At 33.5% G+C, this 5000-nt stretch overlaps 1 protein-coding gene across 4 annotated transcripts in view; it reads left to right on the top strand.

The window, feature by feature from the left end:
- Positions 1 to 5000, top strand: part of LOC145263057 (uncharacterized) — a 1096083-nt gene that overhangs the window by 1074962 nt on the left and 16121 nt on the right. The gene's annotated exons all lie outside the window — the stretch shown is intronic.

Below are 5000 nucleotides of genomic sequence, written 5' to 3'. Positions count from 1 at the left end.
ATATATATATATATAGGAAATTTATTACTGTGAGTCCAGAATGAGTTTACATATTGTTTCAGCTAGAGGAAAATCCTAAAAGAGAGGAAATATCCAACTAGCATAGTCAGAATTCATAGATGGACTATATATATATATATATATATATATATATATATATATATATATATATATATATATATATATATATATATGCAGCAAATTCGTTCTCGAATATTGCCATTACTTGATATAGCGTTGGAAAATTGAAGACATGAAAACAGATCAGCGGTGAGCCGCATGAAAGTGGCTTTTAAGCCAAGCCAAACTCTGGCATTCTTTGGCACACATGGTGCAGACATATACATATATACATACATGTATATACATATATATATATAGATGTACATGACATATATATATATTAGTGTTGGGATGATTAATCGGAATCAGAAAAATCAGAATATTTGAGGGTATCGGAATTGGCGTCAGAAGCGGAAAAATTTGTACCAATTTTCCAATGCCAAAACGATTCTTTTAATTGTCCTTTTTTTTAATATTTTGTTTAAAGCTAAATCTTGCCTTGCTGGTAATAATGATAAAATAATAAACATTTATTAATTTTAAACCACCAGTGAAGCTAAAATCGATAGATCGTCCCCCATAATTATATTTTTACGTTTAGAAAAATATTTGCACATTTAACATGTGTGGTTTTACAGTAATCAGAGAAAAAATACAACTATACAGTTAAATATTTAGAGATTTATAAAGAATCGGAAATGGAATCGGTAATTGTATCGGCATCAGGAATTTAGTACGGAATCGGTAATTGTATTGGAATCAGGAAAAATATTGCTATCGTCCCGTCACTTATACATACAGATACTGAATTATATATGGAAGATTTTCTCCGTCAACTTTGATTGTGTCAGAAGTTAAACTGTAAAACAAAGATATAATGGAATGAAGAAAACCGTATAATTGTAAGTTATCCCTGGCACCGTCAAGGGTTAGGAAGGATGGAAAGATCGAAGAGAGAAAGACTAACCAGACTCTCATTATTAGTGGATGAGAGCGGAGAGGCTTGGGAAGGCTTACTTCCACCGAAATTCTAGTGACAAATTAATTTGCAAAAGTTATCAAAAAAAGTGGAGACTCCTGCAAATCTAGGGAGACTTGTTGTCACTCAGGCTCCAGGAAAAACGTTTTTTCTGAGGACTGGTTTCTTCTGCGGAAAGCAACCATTTGTTAGGTTACCTGACGAGGATTTTTGGTTTTAACCAACCATTTGTCCGAAACATTAACACGTCCAGTGGCGCAACCATGTAAACTTGTTTATATTGATCTCTTCTTTTACTGAGCACTCTTAATAATCTCGTTAAATTCATTAGTATCACTATTGAGTACCTTTAACCGGGTATATATATATATATATATATATATATATATATATACTCGGTCTTATGCATAGATCATCGTATAACGATTAGATCACTGTCTGACTGACGTAAAGAACATTTAAAATTAAAATGCTTAAATTCAACCTTATTTCACGCGGTTAATGGTAGCCGAATGGATACGGTCTTTTCTAATCGAGCCAGAGAAGTCTCATATTGCTGAGTTCGAATCGTTCGTGACACCCTACACTGAAGATTCCCGAAAGGATGAAACACTAGTGTCTGTAGGTATTTAATTATTATAATAAGAAAATAATTATATATATATATGGTGGAATGATAAATTTGTTGTTCTAAAGAAAACAATGCTTTATTTTAAAACTTTTATTGAAAAATTCAATTCAGGTAACTTGATTATGTAGTAGAGCTGACATCTTTTTAATTTTGTCATCTTCAACCTCAATCATCGCCTCGATGTGGGTCCGGAGCTGGGAGCATGCCTTTTTCACAAGCGCCGGCAGGAGCTTGGCAAATACTCAGCAGATGGCAGCGATCAGGCTGGCTTTGGAGTTGTGGGAGGTCATTTGATGTATGACTAAATGAAGTATTCCAGCAGATTGAGGTTGGATGAGGAGAGGGGCCAGTGAGAGAAGAGTGCAAAGTTGTAGCACTCCTTCTGAAGCCAAGCCTGGGTCTTTTCAGAATTGTGGGCCAGCACTGAGTCCTGCTGTCATACCCAGGGTCTGCCGGCGGCTACCTGATTGCACTAGGGGATCGCCACACTCTTCAGCACATCCAGGTACACTTTGTTGTTGACTTTCAAACTGACTTCAAAGATGTGAGGTGACAGGAGGTGGCCCTCACCTGAAACCACACCAAAAACCATAACTGTGGCCAGAAACTTCATTGAGCTGTGCCTTCAAGTATTGAACCGTCCGAATTTGCATTTTGAGGGTGCTGGCAATGGTCCTGTTGTCACAACTTGGATCGGTAAAGAGCAAGAGTTGTACAGTAGCGCATCTCTGATTTCACTCGTTAAACATTGTGTCACTTTCAGACATGATAGAAAGCTCCTATCGCTCTTCGGATGTGTACACAACTGGCCAACTAGTAGGTGGTCTGCAAAAAAAAAAACAAAAAAAAAAACGGTTTTTATCAAACGGAAATGGAATCATGTCATCTTTTCTAGGGCGGTAATTTTATCATTCCACACTGTATCTGGCGTACTCGTATTGAGGAATCTCCAGAATAGTTTTTATAAAAAAAAAAAAAAAAAGCTGTCTTAAACACACCAGACATGGTGAGGGTTGGGTGCAGTTAACGGGGGTTAAGCTGGTGAAAACGCATTGATTTGACCAGTCGAGATTACAAGTCCATTTATAGCTGACCACAAAACCGACACAATTTTCTTCTTTATCTTCCTTTTTGCCATATCTACGTCGCCTGCTTGCTCTACAATAGAGTATAATTTGTAATGGAAAACGGACGATGGTCAGTAAAAAAAAAACGATGCAAAGAATCTTTAAATCTTTTGGTGGTTCGATGCCATCAAGAGTTTGTTCTCTTCGTCTACTTTGTGGCAAATAGAATGGACTAATGAATGCCGCAGACAGTGGCCATCTAAAGAGACGGTGATTAATAATTTGGATCATTGTTATCATTATTATTATTATTATTATTATTATTATTATTATTATTATTATTATTATTATGATTGGAAGATAGAAAGATCAAATTAAGCCGATCATTAAGACCATTTTTAGAAGCTGAATTCAGAAGAGTCATCAACAATTTAGAAATACCACTAACCACACGCACACACACACGCACACACACACGCACACACACACACACACGCACACACACACGCACACACACACACACGCACACACACATATTTATATCAACAATATCTTAATTGGATTGTTACGTATATGACTGGAATATCCTGCTTTGACAAAGTTCAAAGCTGGCTTTGAAACATACTAGGTGATATCCTTTACTCCTCCCTGCAATGTATTTCCCACAAAGAAGATTTTGGGAGTCTGTCTCTGCTTTATCGTTATTTCCATGGCAAGTGCTCATCTGAGCTTCAATCTGTATTCCGCCCCCCCCCTCCCGCCAAACTTTCACAAAAAAACACTATCAACAATTTCAAGCACTGTCTATCTGTGCCTTAATCAAAATGCAAATTCCATGAACAAAGATTTTTTCATGGTACTGCCCGCCTGTGGAGCTCTGTCTCGCTGGTCTGCTTTTATGGTCATTTTCAAATCCAATGTAAACAAGTTCTTGTTAGGTTGTGCCCTTAAATAATCAAATTCTACCAAATTTCCTCCACTAACGATTATTATGCTGTAATTTTTATTCTCGAGTGGCATTCGAGGCATGATGTGGTGACTCCCTGGATAAAAACAATTTCTTTTTAAATGCATATGTGCACACACACACACACACACACACACACACATACATATATATATATATATATATATATATATATATGCATATATATATGCATATATATATATATATATATGCATATATATATATGCATATATATATAAATATATATATATACATATATACATATATATATATATATATATATACATATATATATATATATAAGAACAAGTAGTTAATAAAACATGTTAAAAAATACTTTGAAAAAAGTTAAAAACATTTAATTTTAAAGGACAGCACAAAATAATTTGGTAGTCCTTAATCTGTGGAGTTTCAAAGAAATACCTTCCTTCTCATCAGAGGGTAGGGATTAGCAAAATGTGGGATCGAATTTTGCTTGCAAAATTATATATATATATATATATATATATATATATATATATATATATATATATATATATATATATATATATATATATATATATTAGTCCTCACGCAAAAGAGCAGGACACAAAATGTTTTAAATAATAATAATAATAATAGAATAACAATAATAAAGACTTTCACTGGCGAGGACTACTATTGACCGTAACCAGTTATACAGTCCTTTTGAAACTTTCATCTCTATTTTTCTCGTTGTGTACTGAATATTTGTTAATGAAACCTATATGAAATATGTTCCTTATTAAATTTTAAAGATTTTCCATTCTGAACGAAGTTTTAAAAAATTTAATCTAAAAAAGTTATTTTAAAGTTTTTGTTTAAAAAAATTCAGATTTTCTCATTATTCAGACCTGTATTACAAAGAGGGGGTTGCAAAAAATGAGTTGTGGTGTGAGGAGCAATACAAACTGAAACAGAGAGAATATTCAGACCTGTAATAATACAAATAGGAGGTTGCAAAAATTAGTGGTGGTGTGAGGAGAACTACAAATTGAAATAAAGAGAAGGGGAGTTTTAAAATATAACCTTAAAAAGATAAGATACAAGTGCAAGTTAGAAAAGCATTTCATCCAAGGCATGAAAATTGTTAAACAAAATGTTTTTACTATAGGCTTTAAAAATAAAGGTACAAGATTTAATTTGAAATTTATTTATCTTCAAAGTGCACTTTTATAAATTTTACAAAGTAAGGTAGAAAAATTTAATTTAATTGAATCAAAAAATTACCTTGGATTCATTTTATGTAATGTACATTTTGGTGCACTTTAAAAA

The sequence above is a fragment of the Euprymna scolopes genome, chromosome 38 (genome assembly GCF_053919585.1).
Source record: "Euprymna scolopes isolate OS-2025 chromosome 38, ASM5391958v1, whole genome shotgun sequence".
In the NCBI taxonomy this organism is placed as follows: domain Eukaryota; kingdom Metazoa; phylum Mollusca; class Cephalopoda; order Sepiida; family Sepiolidae; genus Euprymna; species Euprymna scolopes.
The sequence above is the reverse complement of the archived record's forward strand: the minus strand, read 5'-3'. Positions and strand labels throughout refer to the sequence as shown.